Source organism: Gorilla gorilla, chromosome 5 (genome assembly GCF_029281585.2).
Source record: "Gorilla gorilla gorilla isolate KB3781 chromosome 5, NHGRI_mGorGor1-v2.1_pri, whole genome shotgun sequence".
NCBI lineage: Eukaryota > Metazoa > Chordata > Mammalia > Primates > Hominidae > Gorilla > Gorilla gorilla.
Genome location: NC_073229.2, coordinates 23,200,001 through 23,225,237, shown reverse-complemented (window position 1 = coordinate 23,225,237; position 25,237 = coordinate 23,200,001). Strand labels below are relative to the sequence as shown.

The 25,237-nt window shown below is 42.8% G+C and overlaps 1 protein-coding gene and 1 pseudogene across 5 annotated transcripts in view; one reads left to right on the top strand and one right to left on the bottom strand.

Annotated features, from left to right (window-relative positions):
* FARS2 (phenylalanyl-tRNA synthetase 2, mitochondrial) overlaps positions 1 to 25,237 on the bottom strand; it is a 511,717-nt gene that overhangs the window by 161,353 nt on the left and 325,127 nt on the right. The gene's annotated exons all lie outside the window — the stretch shown is intronic.
* On the top strand, positions 336 to 1,386 carry LOC109027135 (heterogeneous nuclear ribonucleoprotein A1-like; annotated as a pseudogene).

The following is a 25,237-nucleotide window of genomic DNA, read 5'->3' as shown; positions in this document are numbered from 1 at the left end:
TTTCCCCCAAATATTTTTGACTACAATTGGCTGAATCCACAGATGTGAAACCCCCATATACAGAGAGCTGACTGCATTGATGTGTTCTTTTGTTGATCCTCTTTATAATTCTTTTTTTTTTTTTTAAAGAATTGAAAAGGGCATCAAAACTACAGATATGATTCGTCAGCTTGCTACTTTCTGCTCGTGGATGCTGCTGAAAAAACATTATTAAAGTCTCTCTTCTCCCTGCCGTCCTGTCTAAGTTAGAGTCTCCTAAAGAGCCCGAATAGCTGAGGAAGCTCTTCATTGGAGGGTTGAGCTTTGAAACAACCAATGAGAGCCTGAGGAGCCATTCTGAGCAATGGGGAATGCTCCTGGACTGTGTGGTAATGAGAGACCCAAACACCAATTGCTCCAGGGGCTTTGGGTTTGTCACTATGCCACTGTGGAGGAGGTGGAAGCAGCCACGAATGCAAGGCCACACAAGGTGGATGGAAGAGTTGTGGAACCAAAGAGAGCTGTCTCAAGAGAAGATTCTCAAACACCAGGTGCCCACTTAACTGTGAAAAAGGCATTTGTTGGTGGCATTAAAGAAGACACTGAAGAACATCACCTAAGAGATTATTTTGAAGAGATTATTTTGAACAGTTTGGAAAAACTGAAGTGACTGAAGTCATGACTGACCGAGGCAGTGGCAAGAAAAGGGGCTTTGCCTTTGTAACTTTTGACGACCATGACTCCGTGGATAAGACTGTCATTCAGAAATGCCATCCTGTGAATGGCCACAACTGTGAAGTTAGGAAAGCCCTGTCAAAGCAAGAGATGGTGAGTGCTTCTTTCAGCCAAAGAGGTGAAGTGGTTCTGGAAACTTTGGTGGTGGTTGTGGAGGTGGTTTCAGTGGGAATGACAACTTTGGTCATGGAGGAAACTTCAGTGGTCATGGTGGCTTTGGTGGCAGCCATGATGGTGGTGGATATGGTGGCAGGGTGGATGGCTATAATGGATTTGGTAATGATGGAAGCAATTTTGGAGGTGGTGGAAGCTACAATGATTTTGGCAATTACAACAATCAGTCTTCAAATTTTGGACCCATGAAGGGAGGAAACTTTGGAGGCAGAAGCTCTGGTCCCTATGGTGGTAGAGGCCAATACTTTGCCAAACCATGAAACCAAGGTGGCTAGGGCGGTTCCAGTAGCAGCAGTAGCTAAGGCAGTGGCAGAAGATTTTAATTAGGAAACAAAGCTTAGCAGGAGAGGAGAGTCAGAGAAGTGTCAGGGAAGCTACAGGTTACAACGGATTTGTGAACTCAGCCAAGCACAGTGGTGGCAGGGCCTAGCTGCTACAAAGAAGACATATTTTAGACAAATACTCATGTGTATGGGCAAAAAATTGAGGACTGTATTTGTGACTAACTGTATAACAGGTTATTTTAGTTTCTGTTCTGTGGAAAGTATAAAGCATTCCAACAAAGGGTTTTAATACAGATTTTTTTTTTGGCACCCATGCTGTTGATTGCTAAATGTAATAGTCTGATTGTGATACTGAATAAATGTCTTTTTTTTTTTTAATGTGTTGTATAAAGTTAGTCTGCGCTGAAGCCATCTTGGTAAATTTTCCCCAAGAGTGTGAAGTTAGAATTCCTTCAGGGTGATGCCAGGTTCTATTTGGAGTTTATATACAACCTGCTTGGGTGGAGAAGCCATTGTCTTCAGAAACCTTGGTGTAGGTGAACTGATGATTACTGTTGCGATCTGAAGTTCACCATTAGAAGGGATTACCCAAGCAAAATCATGGAATTATTGGTTATAAAAATGATTGTTGGCCCATCCTATGCAATATATCTAAATTGAATCTGGAACCAGATAAAATTATAGATGGGAATGAAGTTTGTGTATCATTCATTATCATGTGTAATCAATAAACGATTTAATTCTCAAAAAAAACTACAGATACAGTAGAGACTTTAGAAGTCATAGGTGAATATTTTGAACGATTTAGTAAAAATGAACTTGGAAACTTTGATTAAATGGATATTTCACTCAAAACAGAAAACTTAAACTGATGACTAAGTACCCACCATCAGCAGTGCTCTGTCTCATCACAGGTCTAACCAAGGCAGTAAACAAGAAACAGCTATGAACCTAATGAATAGAAATGGCATAGGCAAAAATGTGTGATCCCAAATTTAAAGTTTTCCTACCAGGCATACGACTTGGACATGCGCAAACTGATGGTAAACACTCCTGTAACACTCTCTTCTTACCCTTACATTTATCACACTGCAGCTACTTCCAATGGTCTTGAAACGATATCCTTATATTTGAGGTTAAAAAGCAAGTTACAACAAAGTTCCAAGAATGAGTAATACTACGTTTTCTGACATCAATGCAATTAAATTTGAAGTTCACAATAAAAAGATATTCATTAAAAGTCATAAAATTCATATATTTGGAAACTAAAAAAAAAAAAAATACATGCCCAAGTAAAAAGTAGCAATATAATCAATGTTCTTGGGGTGTTTGAAAGGTACATTACCTGTCATTCTGGTGTAGTCACAATTCTTTATTGTATTATTCTAATCTTCTATATCCTTTCTTTTATCTGCTGATTTTCTTGATCTATCACTTTCTAATAAAAAGATAATAAAATCTCCCACTTGATCTCTGGGAAAGGTCCCTCCTCAGTCCCAGGGAATGAAAGTCATGACTTGTTAATCAAGACTAGTATAAACGAGTCATGGTTATTTACACCATTGGCCAGGCGAGGAGGGGGCATGACCTCAGTTTCACCAATGAGATGTTGTGGCAATTCTGTGGAGACTAAAACATCAGACCTCAGTGGGGACAGCTTTTCCACCCTTCCTTCCTGCTTGAGATGTTGGAACAAGGTCATGATGACTGAATGGCTTCAGATTTTTAACAGGTCACTTTAATCTATTTATATTCACTGTGATTATCAGTATATTTTATTTATACCATCTTCATTTGTGTTTTCTGCTAACCAGTCTTCCTCTTTTCATAAATTTTCTCCTTTTCTGTGCCTATTGGATTGCTTGATTTTCAAAATATTCTAATATTTTCCCCTGGTGTAAGGAGTAAATTGTATTTCTCTTCTTTAAGAAATACACACACACACACACACACACACACACACACACACACATTATCCCTTAATAAACTGTTCCAAGCACAAAGTTATTTAGTGTCTCTATTCAGCTACTAAAAAAGACAGGAAGCTTCATTTTCCCTAGCAGCCCCCCTTCCTGGTTATTCTTGTCTAGAGTTTCATCTTCTAAACAAAATCACAGGTAAAACAATACATTAACTCAACAGCTAATTTTAAGTTAAAAATATTTTTAAATTCCATATTTTTTCTTGTTTTGCACCTCTTTGTTGGGGGACAGTGCTCTATGGAGTTTTCATAAAACTTGTGGTGGCTTGTACACCAAATAGCACTGGAAGATGGTTAGTCTCTCCCTCTGGAGCAGAAAGCAGGTTTGTTCCCTCACCAGAATGATAAACATAATGTCTTCCTCAGGGACAAAGACTGGGCAGGTTTACTAATAGCCCCTTTAAAAGACTGGGATAAAAACAAACACACGCAAATGGACAAATGAAACACTGGAAGGTGCCCAAGCTTGAGGGTTTTCAGCTGTGCTCCAGCCCAGTGTGTGTACAGCATCCAGAGCTGCTCCACCTCCCCGCTATTGAACTGGGGCACTAGAAGAGCCAATGCTAAGAGAACTCACGCTACCTCTGTGCTGAGTAACAAAGTCCCTGGTCTTTGAGGCAGGAGTCTCTTGTCTTTCTGTTGCATCTATGAAAGTGCAGCGGTACCTTGTTCACCTGCAAGTGAGGTAAAATCTTAGGCCTTTCCTAGTCCTAACACCTTTCCTTCTTTTTCACTTCTGCTCTCTCAGATAAGTATCATTCAACAGTTTTTTTTGGCAGTGAAAGTCCACACGAGGCAAACTCTCTCAGTATTTACATGTCTGAAACCCCTCGCGCTTTAATTTGGTAGGACACAAAATTCTAGCTTCATGTTTGTCTTCCCCAAGCACTCTGACAATTTCCCTGCCGCCTATTAGTAATGGTGACGAGTCTGCTGTCAGTCAGTGCTACTTCTTCACAGGTAATCTATCTTTCCTTCCAGGCAGTTTGGAAGCGGTGTAGCTTTATCCCCAAGGCTCTGCAATTTGACTCTGATGAGGCTGGGTCTGCATTTATCTTTATTTATTCTGCTCAGTACTCTGAGAGCGCTCTCAATCAGAGGGTTCATGTCTTGTTCCAATTCTGAAAAATTCCAGCCCTACTTCTCTGCCATTCCTTTCATTCTCTCCTGGAACTGCAATAATCCATACTGCGGAGCTTCTGAATCTATCTTCCTCTCCTCTTAACTGACCTAGTTTAGGTTTTATTCTGTGTGTGTCTGTGCTGCATTCTGGGTGAATTCTTCAGTAACAGCGTCTTAACTACTAATTCTCCTGTCAACTGAGTCTAGTAGTCTCATCTGCTTTTCCTTCTTTATTTTAATGAATCTATCACTCATTTCTGAGATTCTAATTTTTTTCCTTATCTACTTACCCTTCATTTCTCCCAGCTTTTGCCTCTTATTCAGAATTTTCCTTTTTTTTTTTAATGGTTATTATTTCTCCAATGGTCTCTTTGAGGGCATCAGGCATTTTTTCTTTCCAAGATAGCTTTTTTATTTTACTTTAGTCTCCAGTGAATTCACATTCTGATTGCTGATTTGGATGGCTGACACCGCAAGATCAGAGTTCCTCACGTGGCATGGAATTTGGGTGGGCAGGCTTGGCCTGCATGGGAGATAACTGTGAATGTTCTCTTGCTGATCACCCTCCCTGCTCAGAGGTTTTTATGGTTCCTCTGCTCGAACCCTCACACAGGATGGAGTTGACGTGGTGGTCTGGGTTCTTGCCCAATGGTGATATGGCTGATGATGACATGGGGTACTTAGCTCAGTTCCTGAGAAGGAGGCCTTGTCTCTGTCCTGGGCTCTTCCCAGGATCAAAGCTTTCTATAGGCTAGAGGTTAGGGCAGCCAGTGATTCGGGCCTCCCTTCTAGATCAGAGGACAGGACCACTACCCTGCCCGCTTTCAAGCAGAGTACATGCTCTGGCCTGGCACATTTAGTCTTACTGCCACCAGAGCTAAGCCTCTGTTTCCACCTCCCGGCTTGCGATCCTGCAGCCCACAGCGTCTGGGTTCACACTCTGCTTTGCGTTTGTCTCTGGTCTGTAGTGATGTATCTTTTTTAGGGGAGTAGGGGGCAGGATTACGACTTTTTCATTTTCGCTTTTTAGATTTTGATCTGTCACTTCTGTGTGTTTGGAGCAGGCAAAGTGCAGCCCACAAAGCAGCCACGACATGACTCTGTTTCCTCACACAATGGTTCTTAACTTTGTCGGGGAGGAGGACACAGGTGTCCCCGAGAATATGAAAACAGATTCAAATTGTCGTTCCAGAAATGTATATATCTTCTTAAATACAGAATTTCATGTAGAACTTTTAGGATTCATAAACCCAATAAAGTCATTCAATGACCGGAATAAGGATCTGGTCTATGACCCAGACTCAAAAGTGTGTCATGAAGTTCAAATACAGACAGCTGAGATGACTGACTTAAGGGAGTTAAAAAATACAAAAATCATACTTTACTAGCATGATATATACATGTATGTAAATATACTGTGTACACCTCGATATTGTTAAGAATATATACTTTATGATAAAATCATACATAAAGGCAATCATTGTTTGTCTTGTGGTAACTACTTTCAATGCAGCATGTTTATTTAAATTAAAAAAGTCTGCCTTTTATGGGCTAGAAGAGAAACCCCTGCCTGCAGCTCACAGTTCTGTGGTTTCAGAGCCGCCTGGGGTCCGCCGAGGGCCTGGTAGTGAGTGCACGGCAGCCCACCTCCTCCCCTGCCCATTCCTGCTGCCACCCCTGCCTTTCCACAGGTGTTGAACCTGCGAGCACCTGCTAATGAGCTTTCTGGCATGTTCATCTCTGCCTCAGAGTTTGCTTTCTGGGGGGAAACTGACCTGTGACTCCAAGACATCAACAAAATGTCAGCAACCAGTCGACATAAGAATTGGTGTCCAGGGAAACAGCAAGCCTCAAGGAGCGTAGACAGGAGTGTGGCAGACCTGGCTCAGAATCTGCCCCATCCTATGAGCGATGACAGAGGAACGGATCTGTCAGGGCCCCCTGGCAACCTCGCACATATCCGCATAAGCCACCAAGCAAAGACTTGAACCGCAGCTCATCTGTGTCTTGAAAGGATAAATGTCTTGTGATCCTCTGGTGTTCCAGGCCTTTAAGGAGCTGCTAGGAGCCATCTCCTACCCACCTCCCTACTTCCCTGGGAGGCTGTCATGAGGCAGTTTCTCCTCACCTCCCAGGTTCTGAAGGGGTGTGAGGCTCTCTGGCTCCCCTCCTTGGAATAGTACCATAGAATATAAAGCCTCTGAGCTGCAGCCTTTAACTGGCTTCTCTGCAACGGGCTATGTCACAGCTGGCATTGTAATCACCTGCTCTGTTATGGATTGACTTGTGTTCCCCTCCTAAAAAAAGATAATGTGGGAGTCCTAAACCCCAGTACCTCAGAATACGAGCTTACTTAAAGACAGGATCTTTACGGAGGTAATACATTTAAAATGAAATCACTGGAGTGGACCCTAATGCAATATGACTGGTATCCTAATCAAACTGGGGAGATCTGAACACAGGCATGCACACAGGGAGCACACCACCTGCAGATGAAGCCAGAGGCTGGGATAATGCTCCTGCAAGCCCAGGAATGCCAAAGCATGCCAGCGAACCACTGGAGGTGAAGGAGGCACAAAACAGATCCTCAGAAGGAATCAACCCTGCCAACACCTTGATCTTAAGACTTCCAGCCTCCAGAACTGAGAGACAATAAGTTTCTGCTGTTTAAGCCACCCTGGCTGTGGTATCTGTTTATGACCACCCTACTAAACTAACACACCCGCCCTTTGTTTCAGGACCCTCCTTTTGTGATGGGTGGGAGCTTGCAACTTTGGCTACTCTTCCTTCTGCATTTACGTAAGTAATAAGCTGTCTAAATCTACAGAGGCTCCTAGCCTGGCCAACGTGGCGAAAACCATTTTAACAAAAAAATACAAAAATTAGCTGGGCTTGGTGGTCCATGCCTGTAGTCCTAGCTTCTTGGGAGGCTGAGGTTGGAAGATTGTTTGAGCCCAGGAAGCAGAGGTTGCAGTGAGCTGAGATCACATCACTGCACTATAGTCTAGGTAACAGAGCGAGACCCTGTGTCAAAAAATAACACAATAAAAAATAGAGTGGCCCCTTGTATCTTTACCAGCCGAAATCGGTCAGGCCTTGGCCCTGACTGGTGTGCCGTGGGCTTGACACACGACTGAGGCCAATATGCCTCAGTTTCTTCATCTATAAAATGGAGACAGCATACTGTGGTGAAGATGACATGAAATAATATTCACAAAGCACAGACGTCATAGTGTTCTGGACAAAACACTGATTTGGAGAGTTCAACAGATACACAAGTTTGACGGTTGTCCATGACCTGGTTATAAATTATAAGCTTGCCAAAAGGGACTGAGGAGGAGAGGGGTAAAAAGTGGGATTCTGGTTTAACAATGCTACTCCATCCTAACTGGCCCCTGCTCCGGGCCTAGCCCCTGTATATGAAATATAAATGTCTCCACGCACCTTCCAAGGTTAAAATCCTGGGAGGTTCCCTTTTTTTTTTTTTGTTGAGACGGAGTCTCACTCTGTTGCCAGGCTGGAGTGCAGTGGCATGATCTCGGCTCACTGCAACCTCTGCCTCCTGGGTTCAAGTGATTCTCCTGCCTCAGCCTCCCAAGTAGCTGGGACTGCAGGTGGCCACCACCACACCCAGCTAATTTTTGTATTTTTAGTAGAGATGGGGTTTTACCATGTTGGCCAGGATGGTCTCGATCTCTTGACCTCGTGATCTACCCACCTCGGCCTCCCAAAGTGCTGGGATTACAGGTGGAGCCACTGCACCCGGCCGGAGGTTTCCTTTTATCATTCCATGATTGAATAAAAATTCTTCAGCTCCCATGAATCTGTTCATAAACATTCTCAAGAAAGCTAATAACACATTGTCAGTTGTTAAGTCAACCCAGTACTGCAGCACCCTTATTTCAGTAAAGTTTCTTTCTGCATCAAAATATTCCCCTTACCTTAAAACTCTCTTCTCCTCTTTAATGTTATTGAAACAGGGTAACACTATCATTCTCCATTTGCAAATTTTTCCATGCTAGTCAATCATTATTAAGTCATTCTCTGGTTTCCTTCCCTTTAGGCTAAGTTACTATGTTTTTTGGTTTTCTTTCTCAGCTCAGAAATTATTTGGAAAGCATGTCAAACAGGAGAGGGTCTCTGTTTTCTCCACAAGTTCTCTACAGAGTCACGGCATTGTCAAGGTGACTTTGAGTCAGCTTCTAACCATGGCCACGTTTACTTAAAGGACCACTTTGCAGCTTTTATGGCACTTGTTCTCTTTCTAGATCAGAGCACATGTCCCCTGATTTTGATTGTGATTATATGATTACCAATGGTCAGCGTTTGAGGGGTGCTGTGTGCCAGAGACTGTGCCAGCCACTTCATGTGTATTATCACATTAACACACAGCACAACTCCACGAGATAGCCACCATTACCACTCCATGTGTCCACGAGGACACTGAGACTTAGAGACCTTAACTAAGCTGTCTAAGGTCCAACAGCCAGTAAGTGGCAGAGCCAAGGTCAAATGCAGGTCTACTAAGGCCAGGCTGTGCTGTTAACCCCTGTACTTTGAGGCCTCCCCACCCCCGTCTTTTTTTTTTTTTTTTTGTGATGGAGTTTCACTCTCGTTGCCCAGGCTAGAGTGCAATGGCGTGATCTTGGCTCACCACAACCTCCACCTCCCAAGTTCAAGTGATTCTCCTGCCTCAGGCTCCTGAGTAGCCGGGATTACAGGCACCCGCCACCATGCCTGGCTAATTTTTTTGTATTTTTAGTAGAGACAGGGTTTCTCCATGTTGGTCAGGCTGGTCTCGAACTCCCGACCTTGGGTGATCCGCCTGCCCTGGCCTCCCAAAGTGCTGGGATTACAGGCGTGAACCACCGAGCCCGGCCCCAAGGCCTCCCATTTAAAACTAAGGGCTCTGATGTAGCTTGGGCTGCTGTAACAAAAATACCACAGACTCGGTGGCTTGAACAACAAACATTTACTTCTCACTGTTCTGGAGGCCACAGGGTGCCAGCATGGTTGGGTGCTTGAAGGCCCTCTTCCTGGTTTAGAGATGGCAGCTTTCTTGCTGAATCTTCACATGGCAGGGGGAGAGAAAGAGAGAGCTGCAAGCTCTGCTGTCTCTTCCTCTAATGGCACTAATCCCATTCCTGAGAGATCTACCCTCATGAACTAATTACCCCTCTAAAGCCCCACTTCCTAATACCCTGGTGGTTGGATCTCAAAGTACGAATTTGGGAGGGACACAAATATTTAGTCCAAGTTTCTACGACTGTTTCCAGAAGTAGTCTATTCAGCCTAATTAACAATTATGTAAATAACACCAAATCCAACATTTATCTCTATGGTGCCCTCCATGACATTTCCTTTTCGAATGATTAATTTAGCTTTTAGATTAATTATCTTGAGTCATAAGCACTTCCAGTCTGTTTATAGCCCATGCGATCATGTTCTTATCTAAATTCACTTAAAAATCAGCTTTACCTATAAAAAATAGCATGCACTATCAGTTACTTTGTTTTCCATCGAAATGTTTGATGGCCTTTACTTTTAATTCCATCTATTCATTTTGTAATAAAAACTGCTTATCAAATTTGGCTGTTGAGTTTGGTACTTTATGAATTCAGGTTGTTTTAACTTATGATTTCATGCTGCTTTGATATTTACAGATTTTCTCACTTTGTTCCAATATTTTGTTTTTATTCTTACTTTGACTGAGTACCAGGAGCATACTGTGTTGGCCAGAGTTAGGCACAGTTCCTACTCAGGCAACTTTTGTTCTGTTACTTCATTAAGAAACCACACGAGACTCACCAAGTTCTAAACATCCCTCTAAATTGTAATGTTTCCCATATTTGTACCTAACTTTTGATAGAATTTCTGTAAGTATTTCCATAATGAAATCATATGGAACAATCATTTTGGTAACCTTGTATTCAATTAACTTTTGATGTTTCAATATCATGGTCCCCCAACTATCTAGTGAATTCCTTGAGGAAAGAAACGGATTTTCAAGTCTTTTTGAATCCTTTCATATTTGCCTTACAGCTCTAGAATGCTTTACTTAAACAGATCATGTATTTGGAAAATGGAGCTACAGTGTGCTACTTTAGTTAGACAGGAGAGTAAGAGCCCATTTGCACTGCCTGTGGCTCCAAAATCTTCATGGGGACTTAGGGTCTGAAGCAAGGTTTCAACGCCCCTGCCTGAACTTAATGCTTTTTCACAAAAAAAAAAAAAAAAAAAGCAAGCCTGAGAAATCTTTGTTAAATAAAATATCTCATGTGCCTCTGGTTAAGGAAGGGCTTGCAGAGGAGGTGGCGGCCTCAGCCCAGAGTTCATAATATTTCACTGCCTTTGAACATCTGGCCAGGTATTTTATACAGAATAAAAATGCCAAAAGTACAGTATCTTGTGGGGTGATGAAAATGTTCTAAAATTGACTGTGGAGATCACATATCTGTGAATATACTAAAAAACACCACTGAATTACAGACCTTAAATGGGTGAATTGTATAGCATGTAAATTAATCTTGCAAACGTTTTCATGAAAACAAAAAATGAATGAATATATTGACAGAAGAAATATAGAGAACTTCTCCTTTCTATTCTGTCTCTATCTCATCTTCAGAACTTACCAAACAATCTTTTACGTTCATTTTTTTCGGTTAAATAACTAGTCTTTCTGGAGGCGGCATTACTGTCACACTCTATTTTTCCTCTCAGAGGTGAAATATTTGCAGGAGGTTTGCCCATCTGTGTAGATCTTCCATTGCATTTCTTTTCTGTATCGTCATGGTCTTGTGCCATCATGTACTTTAAGTGAACTCACGTATGGTTTTGATTATAATTTCTCCCAGTTAATCATGCTTACTGTGAGACAGATATAAGCTTTCCATCTGCCTCATTTAAAATGAGTGGAGATGCTAGGTGAAAACACACATAATGAGAAGCTAGGTCTGCGAACCCCTAACCTTGAATTTAACCTCAAATATACTTAGAGGATGAACTCTCAGAGCTGGCTCACAGTTTCTTGTTAATTTTACATCATCTCAGTCTCTGCAAGGCCCCCATTCTGATAGGGACTATATATGCTGCAAGGTAAAACTGAGGCCCAGCTAGCGAAGTCACTTGAATTTGCCTGAATCCACACAAAGCTGGCCTTCTGACTTTTCCAGTGTACAGAGGAAAACGAACAAATTGAAATGAACCCAAAGAACTTCAGACGTGACTTCCAGTGGCTTGTTCAAAATTGGAGCAAATGTCAAACATCCAAATCTCACAGAAGGAAGGCCTTTTACAGACTGGACCCCCTTGAATCTGACCTTCCTCCTTTCTTCCTCACCCTACCCCTACCCCCATGTCCTGGTCTAGTGGTCCTTTGGGGCCAGATGCTTTGATACTACATGTTTTCGATTTCTTCCTGACCTCCATAGTGCTAAAGAATTAACACTGTTTCTGTTTTTTCTCCGCAGTGACCCCAGCCCCCCAGTAGACATTCACCTTATGCCTGTGTTGGAAGCATTGTTTTCTACCCCTTTTGGTGACAGAAATACCCAGGGAAAGTGGTTATGCTGAGTTGATTACTTCTGAAAACATTTATTGATTGATACTTCCAGAAAATAGTCTAACATCAACTCTCAATTACAGGGTAGAAATGGAGAGAAGACAAAAAAGCTAAACATGACCACTTATTTATTTACTTACATACTTACTTACTCATTTATTTATTTATTTATTTTGGAGACAAGGTCTCCCTCTGTTGCCTGGGCTGCAGTGCAGTGGTACAGTCATAGCTCACTGCAGCCTTGACCTGCTGGGCTCAAGTGATCCTACAGCCTCAGCTTCCAGAGTAGCGGGAACTACAGCAGGTACCACCATGCCTGACTAATTTTTTTTTTGCAGAGACGGGGTCTCACTATGCTGTCTAGCCTCATCTTGAACTTTTGGCCTCAAGCAATCCTCCCACCTTGGCCTCCCGAAGTGCTAAGATTACAGGCATGAGCCTCCTTGCCCCATTTTTCACCTAAATTTTTAAGAGAAAACATCATAGTTGCTCTGGGCAAGGAAAGGGGTGGCAGGGAGACAGGATGGGGAAGAAAACTCTTGGTGACCCAAGGGACTGGTGAGATTGATCACAGGTCCGGTGGTGGCTTCATGGGTAGCTACTGTATTATTATGCTGCATCATTTCAACAGAGCATATGTTTTCTAAATATCAAGTACTAGATAAAAAAGAAAATTAAAGGAAAAAGGATATCAATGTTAGTCATTAGCTAGAGAAATTATGTAATGGAAGGAAATATTGGCTACGGTTTATGCATTTGTATGTTTTTAAAAATTGGCTTTTCTATATTTAAAATAAAATTCTACCTGTTAATATTAGAGTAGACTTCCACAAAAAAGACAATGAGTTCAATTTCTCCACGTTAGGGAGAAATGTGAAATGTTATTTTCTTTTGGGCCAAATTCAAATGAGTCCAACAAAGCCTACACCAAAGTTCACAGCGGGCCGCTGCGATGCCTTGGTTAGCAGAGTGCTGTGAGTTTGGAGTGCTGCTGGAGAAATGGCCAGCTCTGAGCTCAGGCGGTGGCCTGCAGAACTCAAACATCAGACCAGAGAAAAGAACATCAGTTGCTGCTCTGTGTCTTGCCTGCGATGGCTGCTTCAGCCACTCAGACTTCCTCCCTGCTTCCCAAGAGCTCATAGGCCAGAGGGGAAAGGGAATTTTAGACGTGTCAAGTGCAAAATGTGGCACTGTGCACCAGGAGCAGAAGCAGACCCAGCTGTCTTGGCAAACATGGCCAAAGTCCTCAAGGGGTCAGGTCACTCTCCCCTTCCCAAAGACAGCCACACCTTCTATCCAGCAAGCAAAAGTCTCAGTAAGATCAGTCCATTCAAATAACAAAACATGGGTGAATATTTACAAGTTTCTGGCCATCTGTTGGGTCAAATGCCAAACTTAGCAGGGAGAAGAAGAAGGTACTGAGTGCTTTCTGGAGCAGCTGCTTTCCGTCCAGGGCAGCAGTGCCAGCGCCAGGCCTTCTTCTCCCTGACCAGGCACAAACTGCCAGCTTTCTGCATCCAGGTTTCCTCATCTGCAAAAGCGGGTGCTCAGCACCTCACACACTGTCACCTGACCAAAACTATCCCACAGGGTGTCACGAGGGGGACTGTGAAAACCCTGGGCCATTGTTAAGTACCTCTGAGACATGCTGGATTTAACCAAGTTAGGCAGGGGAAACCTAACAAAGATTATAAGTGAGTTTGTCCTTCCTACATTGTAAACTGAAAAGACCAAGTGCAACCCAAATTTTGGATTCCACTGGTTACTAGAGGCCAGAAGAGAACCTGGCAGGGGCATTCACATCCGACTTGCAGGGTATCTCACATCTCACCTCCACCCAAATCACTATTCCTGTTTCTCAAAATGACCGTGGGCTTCTTGCTGGTTTAAGAATATTAACTATTTGGAATCTGGAAAAGTAGCTTTTTAGTGTTCCATCAAATAAGTCCTATGCAATGTCGCTGAGGCTATGAACAAGCAAAATCATCAATTAAGAGCTAAAATTCTAAGCCCTTTAATGATTAATTTCCCTTATGCAAAATGAATAATGGTTCCATACACAGCACTAGCCAGGAAACCAAATTTAGGGATGTCTTCTTTCTCCAAAAACTATCACACATGCTGGTACCTACATATGACAAAAAGGTTTTCAACTTTCACTTACCCATTCTCACAGTGGAGCAAGGTAGATGGTGTTGCCCAGATTTTGTGGACGGGGAAAGGGGGTGCAGAAGCAACTGCACTCAGGGGTGCACGGTTAATGAGCGAGAGGAGAGCTGAGATCAAAGCAGAGGTGCGTGTGACTCCCAAATCTCCTGTTCAGCCATCAATCACAGCACACCAACAAAGCATCACCTCTTCCTGACGGCATCCCTGAATATGCTGAATGTATAACGGTGGCGGCACCTCTCCTGTCTCTTAGGGACTATCTCTATTCCTATTTTAGCTTCAGTAGACTCCTACAGAATAAGACTAATATCCTTACCTCATTGAATTATTACGAAAATTAAATGGGGTAACATATTTAAAACCCTTATAAATTACAAAACTCCATACTAGGTAAGGTATAATTAACTACCCCCTTTCTCTTGCCAGGCACTGTTACTTTATCTCATCTTCAAATGAGGTCTAAGGGGGAGGTCACTCAGCCGCTACAACTCAGCTCTGCTACTTGCTAGTTTTTGTGACCTTGGGCGTTTCCTTAATCGCCCAATCTCCCATCTACAAAAAGAGGGATGATTCCAGTCGTCTGTCATGGTGTTGCCAGTGGGGATTGAAGGTGTCAGTGTTGGTAAGTGTATGGTAAACATATACATGTTTACTATTTTACTGCTCTTCCATTCATGGCCAACCACAATTTAGCTCAGATCCATCTGCTTCTCCCACCTCCTCAAGCTGTGGCAATGACCATCCCAGTCTGTAACCTGGGGAAGAGTTTACATTTCTGTTTGTGTCACTTGGCGGCAAGTGTTAGGGGCAGGGATCACATTTTCTCCCTCGTTCTATGAACCTTAGTGCCTGGCGCACAGTGGAAATAACCAACATTTGCGGACTTGAATGAGAAAGTCTGTGGCTTTCTTTCATGATTTCTGGTTTCACCAGCCTTGATCTGGCTGTGGTACCAGGGACACAGGAAATGGGGAGAAGGGCCATCAGAGAATGCCGACAGAAGCGAAAACCTATCAGAAAGAGCACATGATTGGCGGTTCAGCTGAGGCGTCATTTCCCCTTAGGTACACATCAAAGGATTAAGGGGTAGACCTCCTAGGCACAACGTATGAAGGGATTATAAAATGGACACTTGGAAATGCTGAGGGTCTTTTAGACTTTTTCTCTGAAGAGCTAAAGGGTCAAACTCAGAGCTAGAGAGGAAGAAACAAGAAGAGAAAGTGCAGGGCTCAAAGCTACAAGACAGAAAGGACTTTCGGCTTTGCTCTTGGGCTAATAAAGCAGTAATTAAGCTGTGGCCTCTCAGCTCCAAACCCCCTTCCTGCACTCTGCGGTGGGAGACTGGGTTGGACTCTGCAACCTGCCCTTCAGCTAGGCCAGCGGCTCCCCAGGAGGCTCCTCCAGCTGGCCCTGGAGGAAGGCTGCCGGCCGGTCTAAAAGACCCTCAGCATTTCCAAGTGTCCATTTTATAATCCCTTCATACCTTGTGCCTAGGAGGTCTACCCCTTAATCCTTTGATGTGTACCTAAGGGGAAACAACGCCTCAGCTGAACTGCCAATCATGTGCTCTTTCTGATAGGTTTTCGCTTCTGTCGGCATTCTCTGATGGCCCTTCTCCCCATTTCCTGTGTCCCTGGTACCACAGCCAGATCAAGGCTGGTGAAACCAGAAGGTGCTGGCTCCATTCTGCCGGCTTTCTGTTCCTGTCAGGGGCTCAGCAACACGGCTCCTACACACTGGCAACCACGAGCAGAGGCTTCATTCACATCACAGTTTTCCCAACATCACAGCATCGGCCTCATCGAACCCCTCCTCAGAGATGCCAGCACAGCCCCTCTCCTTGGAGGTGGGTCCCAGCCCCACAGGTCCCTCCTCTGAGCTCAGAGACACCTGCTTGGCTTGTCCTCCTCTTCAGGGGTCTGGGCCTTAGCTCTTAGGGACCCTCCACTGAGGTTTTAAGTTTCATTAATTCCAGCCTCTTCGATTGTTCCCTCAGCCCCAGGGTGGGGAGCTGCTTTCTGCCATCTACCTCCATGATACCTCCACGTTCTCCTCTGGACTTCTTAATTACCTCCCTCAAAGGCTAACATTTCTTTAGTTTAAATTCTCTGTATTAAAAACGAAACAAATGGCATGGTTTCTGTCTCCTGCCTCGACCTCACTGATGCGGCAAAGAAGGAAGGGAGAAACAAATTTATCAAGAAGTCTGTGGTCTTTATCCCTGTTATCGCACCAGATTCTAATAAAGTACAGAAAGAAAAAACAGAAAAACCAATTCACAACATAAATTTAAACAAAGAACCGAAGGAACAAGGGTGTTGATAAGTTGCTCAGGGAATAACAAAGGTGCTTCAGGCACGAATCCTCTGCTCATTGAGGGAAACTTCAAAGGTACCAGCTCCCTCTCCTCTTGTGATACTCTCCAAGTACTATGCCCTACACTGAAGGATCCCCATCCCTGCAAAGAAAAGATCCTAGGCCTACATGCCCTCAAGTTTCTTTCCCTTCCACCCAAAAAATACTCAGCGATGTCAGAAGAGAACTCCAAACTAGGTGAGGGACCTGGGAATGAATGTCAGGAAGGGTGAAGGAGTATGGAACAGGACTGGAGGGGCCTGTCCCCATGCCTGCCACGTGCAAACACTCCTTCCACAGACCCTTAGCCAGGGATTTAGCTGCTGTGTGTGCAGCCACCTGCTACCCTGTGGGGCCATCATTAATTGTGTTTGAACAATAGCAATGAGCCAGAAAACACAGCCCTACATTCTGACTGGCACAGGACTCTCCCACCATCTTCCTGTCCCCATGGCTTCTCCACTGCCCCGAAATGCCATAAAAAATTCAGCCTGAGCCTGAATAAAATGGAATCAAACATTTTCCTACGGGCTATTTTTTTCAATAACTTCCTCCCCAAATAACCCAAGGATTCAAAGTGGTTTGCGGAGCCTCACCATTGTCCTCACTTGACAGGTAATATGGAGACAGCCTTTGTTCCCACGGAAAGTGTGAAGAACCTGAATGTGACAAACCACACAGGAGGTAACTTCCTTTTGGCGGAGTTGTCCACAGGTGCTGAATTTCTTTAATTTACTTATTTTTGTGGAGAGGGAGGTGGAAGATGATGGGCATAAAAAGACGCCCACTGGCTCGTCATCTCAGTTGGAGGGGTTTCTCTGCAACATGTTCTCTTGCTGCACTTTCTCTTACAGGTATCACTTTGCCCCTGCACTGTGAAGATAACTGTTTACTGGGTACGGCCGTGCACCTCTGTGTTTGGAAAGGCGCCAGCAGAGGCTGGGGGGCGGGAGGTGCAGTTCCTTCATGGAGGAGCCATAGGGGTAACCTTCCAAGAGACACGGCTTCGCGTGAGCTGGAAAACCTTGCATGGATACGCTTGTTACTCACTCACGGTCGGCAGGATCCTGTCTGTTCTGTCCACCCCTCCTCACTTGTTCTGTGTGCTGCTAATGAACCAGAAGCACGGCATTGCTCAGGATGGCTTTGGCCGGCTCACCCTTTCTAGTACTGTGACAAGGAGATAAGGCAGACAGCAGAGATGGGAGGAGGGTGAGGGCCAGAGGGAAGATCTGTGAGATGAGGCAGAGAGAGAAGAAGCGCCGATCGCCTTAAGAGGCTGGGCCGCGAGCAGGTTGTGACCAGGCGCTGTGTGGCCCGGTGTGATGGATGGTTGGTCCCTCATGCCACCAGCTGTGACTTCAAGAGGCCTGGGTACCTGCTAGGTCCTCCTTTCTGGGCTTTTCTTGCTCCGGGCCTCGTGGCAGGCAAGGAGTACTGACTGTGCTGTGAATATGAAACATTTCTTTCCTAAGGGAAAGCGAGGGGAGACAAAGCAGGGTATATCAACATCAGAGACAGTGTCTGCTGCCTTCCCCATTCTTATTGGCTATAGGTTGTTTTGAAATACGGGATCTCTCCAGGTGCCTAGCATATGTCCTCTCAGCTCTAAAGCAAAGGCACTAGATAAATCCAATAAACAAAGAAAGAGTCTGGGGTAGGGGCTCAGTCTATTTCAGGGTTGGCAGGTTGGTGAATTTTCCACTGTAAGATGACACCACTGTTTTCCAGGGATTTAAAATATTACAAGTGATAGTAGAGGCTGTGTCTCTAAAGATTTGAACCAACCAAAGTAAATCTGGCAGGGTTGTTTTTTCTTTTTTTTTTTTTTCCTGTTTTTTTGGAGACAAGGTCTTGCTCTGTCACACAGTCTGGAGTACAGTGGTGTGATCACGGCTCACTGTAGCCTCAACCTCCTGGGCTCAAGTGATTCCCTGACCTCAGCCCCCCAAGTAGCTGGGACTAAAAGCATACACCCCTATGCGTGGCTAATTTTTGTATTTTTTTGTAGAGATGGAGTTTACCCGTGTTGTCCAGGCTGGTCACAAACTCCTGAGCTCAAGCAGTCTTCCCACCTTGGCCTCCCAAAGTGCTGGGATTACAGGTGTGAGCCACCATGCCCGGCCAAATACGGCATATTTTAAAAGGCTAGAGCAGCGATATAAAAATATGAGCATCTACAAAATGTATTGTCTGCAAACACTTTGGCATCAATTGACTCAGACAGTCTTCCTTTTCTCTTCACTCATTAATTCAACAAATATGTATACAACACTATGTGCGAAGAAACATGAAAGGCACACAAGATTAGCAAGATACTCTTTTTCCACAAGAAATTTACAAAGTGATGGGGAAGTAAGTATGGGTTAAATTCATTTAAATATTTAATTTAAACATCGGTTACACTAATTTAAGGAATGAAGTACAAACACAGTACTATGGGAATCCAAAGCGCAATCATGATCTGTTGGGATGATCACAGAGTGAGGGACTATGTGAGTTGATGATTGTATAATGGCAGGAGTGGGAAGGGAAAGGATCCTCGGGGCAAGAAGAAATGGGTCCAGCAACAATATTCCATCAGCAAACCCTGGGAGGTAAAGCTGAGGTTCCTTCAAGCTCCACATGCCATGGTATAGATGAATGAAGTTTATGTCGAATGTGAAACACAACAGGTCATCCGAGTGGACATGCCGGCAGGCACCTGGATTGCCCCTATCTCGAGGAGGCATTCAGGCCAGAGGCAAACCTCGTGAGAGCAGAAGTCACGTCTTGTGTTTCTGTGATCTTCCCCACAGAATCCAACAGAGTGGTCACAGCTGTGCTCAGAGAAGCTGATGTAAGTTGCGGAGGGGACGTAAGATTTCTTCTCATATTCAATCAACTCTCAAATACAGAAAGCTGACCACCTTGTCTCGGACCACTGGGTTCTAGTGTTTTCCCTTGTTCCTGCTGTTACTTGGCCTTAGTGTGACTTTCAGATATCTAAACTTCATTTAAGTATGGTATTCTTTTCTCTAAGTTCCAGGAAATTAATTTATAACTTTGTCAAAAAAGATGAAATGGTAGGGTTTTCTTATCCAAGATTCAATGGCATTAACACCAAAAGATTCCCTCATCCATTCCCAAAGGTCCAATAAACAGAAGTCTGGGTTGATTGTGAAAGTGTAATGTTGCACTCATACTTATTTTCTTCGATCTGTGTGTTTTTTATATGGGATTGATATGCATAATTTACACCATATCACCAGAATACATTTTCACAGCTCATCTCCATGACTGCTTAGTAATTTCTCATGGTTAATCCATTTTCCAGGAAATTTCACTCTAGGCTTACAATGTGCAAAGCAATGAGCTGTTAGGAAATTTAAAATAAGTAAGATGTAGGTATTCTTCAAGAGGAGTTTGAAATTTAGAGAAAGGGAAAGGCCTAGAAATGTTTATAACATAAGACATGATAGGCCAAATGCAAAAATGGAGCAAAATATCTCTTCCCTCAAAAAATTAAAGTGCTGGCCAGCTTCAGTACAATGTACAAAGCTGTACTTCCACTGACTAATATAAAGTCTACTGGGATGAGGACTGCACATATGGGATTGAGGGGTAAAAGATGAATGTGCATAGTGCATGAGGCCCATTTCCTACTCAAATCCATATCAACAGATGCTATGCTGGGAATATTTTTCTCAGAGATGGGGATGGATCTGAATGAATGCTCACATTCCCAGCCTGTCCCTCATCAAACAACGAACACCTCTGTGCTAGACGACACCAAGGTACAGCTGGTAGCTATGACCTCAGTAACTGTGGGGCACTGTGCCAGAGCTGAAGGGCTCTCAACCAGACTGGCTGGGTGCCTGAGACTCTATGCAAGTGAACCTACATCTCCAGGAATAGTGCTGGGCATCAGTCTCCTCTGAAAGCTCCACAGAGAACTTGGACACACACGGCGCATGGGGAAGCACTGCTCCAGCCTCAGGCAATGCGTTTATCTCACTTTATAAAAGGCCACTGGTCATCTATGCATCATTCTTCACTATCACATTTGCCTGCACTGAGATCCAGTCCAGTAGCACCATCAACTTTAAATACATTATTTAACATTACTGAGCACTTAGAGTATGTCAGGCACTGAACTGAGAACCTTACATACATTTTGATATTTAATCTTCAAAAACCACCTTAGAAGTGAAGTACTATATTGGTTTCCCAATTTATAGATGGAGAAACCGTAACTTGCAGTTAAGTGACTGTGCAGTCTCATAGCTATGCAGGGTGGGGCTGCGGATGGAAACGCTCTCTGCTTGGCATCCAGGTTTATGCTTCTAATCACTAGGATATAGCAGCTCATTTATAAGTATGGAATATTCAGTTTTTTAATGTGCTCTGCATCTATGCACAAACAGCTAGTTGACACATACTTATCCATAAAATAGAGAAAAATAAAATATCTACTTGGAAATGATTTACCAAAAGGTTATATATTCAGCACTTATTTTCATAAAGCATTTTGCTGCTTATCTCTGTCCAGTCTCAGCAACCAGACTCTTAGCAGGATACCACTGGTGTTCCCAGATATGGCAGGTTGCAATGTGCTTCGTCTAACACTTAAGGAGTCACTGCAGTGAGCCTGCTGCATTACAGCGCATCTGCAGAGGTAGCCGCACTCAGCGTACAAATCGAGCAGGCTCTGAAAAACATGGTACTGCCAAAGCGAAGCTACAGGGTTCTTGCTGTCTTCAAAATAAAAGATGATTCTTACATTGTTCAAGAGAAGATTACTGCCAAAGACAAACTAGTTTTCTGAGCTCTGTCCTCTGATAAGCACGTACTGCAGTCCTGCCACAGGAATACTAATTTTACCGCTAAGGGTCAATATTTATGCAGCTCTAGCTACCTGCCAAGTGCTGTCTTGGGGCTTTCTGTTAATCCTCACACCAACCCCTCATCACAGCTGAGGAGACTGAGGCACAGTGAGGCTAAGAAACTTGCCCAGGTTAAGTTAGGAAGCAGCCGAACTGGGGCTGGGGGACCTAGGACGGGGGGAGCTGGCTCTAGCTCTTGGCTTTTTACCACCCCCTCCCTATGGACCAGGCTGTGTGACAGGCCTTGGGATTATAAAGGTATCAGAGATGCAGTTCCTTGAGAAGCAGAGAAACACACCCATCACCATGGAGCTGGGACATGGAGGGCCAGTTGTCTCTTTAAGTCTAAAGGAGCAACATAGTAAAGACTAACCTAAAACTGTCAAGAAAGACTATCAGGAATGGCTCCCTCTCATACAGTATTAATTCCTCGAAAATGGCCCCAAAGAGCTGATTGCCTATGGAGATGATGTGAATATAGAGAAAGGCGTAGACAGACAGGCAGGCGTGGCCTTAGGATGGAAAACAGAACTGAAGGCTGTAATGCCAGGTTGCCTGGGGATCACAGATGAGGCAGTTGGATCCCCACAAAGAACTGCACGCGAAAGAACCTAGCAAGTCTGGAGCCTGGTGGACAATCAAATAAACGGTGATTACTGGTTAGGAAGCACTTGGAGAAAGAGTCCTATGATGGAAACAGAGGCCCAGTAGGCAGAACCAGTGGAACCCACTGGTTGAACAGAAGACATGGGTTTTCTTTCTTCTTAGCGAGGGGAAAGGGCAGAGGTCAAAGAAAAGCGAAAAGGTGAGCAAGCTGGCAGGGGAGGGAGAGGGCAGCTGCCAGGAGCCCATTAGCAGAGGTCCCTAGGACTTTGCTTTTATATGCAGACACTGCAAAACCAACAGCTCATGGGCCAAACAGTGTGCTGCTTTGTGTTTTAATCTGAACAATTTGTCTTCAGAAAAATCAGGAAAGTTAACATCTTCCAGATTTCTAACTTATCTTTTAAAAAATAAAAGTCAAGGCAGATTAGGTTAGCCTTGGGCTTCCAGGAGGCCACAGCGTGGTCCCGAGGAGAAGAGGCTGGCAATGCCCTGCTGCCCACGCCCACACCACTTCCCCCGCCCTTCACCCTGGGCCCTTAACATGTTTGCATCCCCTGCTTGGCCCATGTACACATTTGAATAGGTGACCCTAAGTTCAGATACTAAGAACAGGAGGGAATACGCCTGCCTTGGGGTAGAACAAGGACCCATGCTTTACAGTAAGGGGAAACTCGATTATGAAGAGGCCTAGCTGTCACCTTCATTGGAGAGTTAAAGGCCAGAGAGGACCACTAGCCCATGAGTGATTCCAGCCTGCTCCCACCTCCCATTCCCACCACAGTCAGGGTTTTACCCATCTTAAAATATGTTATTTCATAATTTACATACACTATCCCATTAAACAACACGTATTAAAAGATATATTACCTTATTCAACAACCTTATGAGATAAATATCATTGTCCCCCTTTTACAGATGAGAGAGTTGAGGTTTAGAGAGTTATGATCCCAAAGTCACACAATGGAGATCTGAACAAGGGCAGTCCACCCCCGGAGCTCATGAACTTGAGGTAGTATGGGATATTAGACCCAAAGAATGTTAACAGATGCTCTCTTTAAAAGGATTTTTCATGTCAAGTAAGTTAGGGAAATATTCGTTTCAGGTTTCTTTCATAAGATTCTCAGAATCTTTAAAATACTAATGGGCTGTGTGAATCTTCAAGTAAGAAAATCTATGTCTCCAAATTGAGTCATGAAAACTTTGCCAGAAACACAGCATGAAATATGCTGTGGTGGAAAGATGGCTTCTAAAGCAAGATGAATGAAAACTTGTAATTATGGGTTGAGCAATGTGGATTTTCTAAGCCAAATCAATTATTTGCAAACCTTACATTTTTGAAAACAGTATTTCATGTAGAGATGTCTATTAGCTTATGATCCCACCTTTTCCTCACTAACCTAAAATCTCAATTAAAATAAATCCTGTTGTTATGATTCTATTAATCTGAAATTCTATGAACTGTGACTCTAACACTTCAACCATAGCAAGATAATAAAAAATAATCTCACATATGTATAGGATATTTTGACATATATTGTTTTACATATTCCTTAATACCACCTTTATAAAGGAGAAATGATTTTGTTTCCATTCTATAGATGAAGAAAATTAGGCCCAAAAAGGTTAAATGAACTGACAAAGGTCAAAGAGCAACACAGTAAGTGACAGTACATCTTTAAGGGTTGCCAGATATTAATGTACTGACTAAATACTGCTACAGTTTTTATAATAAAAGCATTTAGTTCTCTTACTTATCGGGAGATTATTCATATTATTAAGTCATATAGCTTCCATTAGCCACACATTTTGATAATCCCATTCCTCAACCTTGGTAGTTTATAGAGAATATATTATAATCAGTCTTCTAAGTAATGTGGTTTAGCAGATCAGGATTACAAGGACTTCAGTACACCAAAAAGCCAATCCTAAGTGTCAACAGTCTTTAAAACAAAAACATGGCTACCAAGAATTTAAGGAAGAATTAACAACAACCCTTCTCAAACTATCCCAAAAATTTAAAGAGGAAGGAGCACTTCCAAACTCATTTTATGAGACAAGCATTATCTCATTCCTAAATTAGGCGAGGGTACTACAAAAAAAAAAAGAAAGAAAGAAAAGTACAGACAAATATTTCTAATGAACATGGATGCAAAAATCCTCAGCAAAATACTAGTACACTAAATTCAGTTGCACATTAAAAAGACCATACACCATGATCAAGTGGAATTTCTCCCTGGGATACAAGGATGGTTGAACATACACAAATCAATAAATGTGATTCACCACATTAACAGCATGAAGATAAAAATCATGCAATCATCTCAAAAGAGGTAGAAAAAGGATTTGACAACATGCAACCCTTTCATGATAAATACAATCAATAAATTAGACACAATAAAAACCATATATGACAAGCCCACAGTAAACATCACACTCAAAGTTGAAAAGCTGAAAGCTTTTCCTCTAAGATTAAGGAAAAGATACAGATGCCTACTCTTGCCACTTCTATTCAACATAATACTAGAGGTGCTAGCCAGAGCAATTAAGCAGGAAAAAGAAGTCAAAGGTATCCAAATATGGCAGGAAGATAAATTGTCTGTTTGAAGATAATATGATCTCACATATAGAAAACTCTAAAGATGCCACCAAAAATCTGTTAGAACTAATAGACAAATTCAGTATAGTTGCAGGATACAAAAATCAACAAATATCAGTTGTGTTTCTATATACTAACAATAAACTACCTGAAAAAAAATCATTATGGAAAATAGTACGGTGGTTCCTCCATAAATCCATAAATTGAAAACAGAACTACCATATGATCTAGCAATCTCATTTCTAGGCATATATTCAAAGAAAATGAAATCAGTATTTAGAAGAGAGATCTGTACCCCATGTTCATTGCAGCATTAGTTATACTAGCTAATATGTGGAAACAGCCTAGGTGTCATTGATAAATGAATAAAGAAATTGACATATATATGTGTATATAAGTGTTTATATGTAAATATAAGAATATATGTGTGTGTATTCCATATATAATGGATTATATTTGAATATTATATATAATGGTATATTATATATAATATATTAGACTATTATTCAGCCACAAAAGGAAGGAAATCCTGCCATTTGTAACAACATAGATGAACTTGGAAGACATTATGCTCAGTGAAATAGGCCAGACATATAAAGACGAATAGTACGTGATCTCACTTACATGGGAAATCTTTAAAAAGTTGAACTAACTGAAGCAAAGAGTAGAAAGGTGGTTGCCAGGGGCTGGGGGTGGGGGAATGGGGAGGTGTTGGTCAAAGGGCACAAACTTCTAGTTATAAGATTAATAAATTCTGGGCATCTAATACACAGTATGGTTACTATAGTTAATAATATTGTATTGTTTACT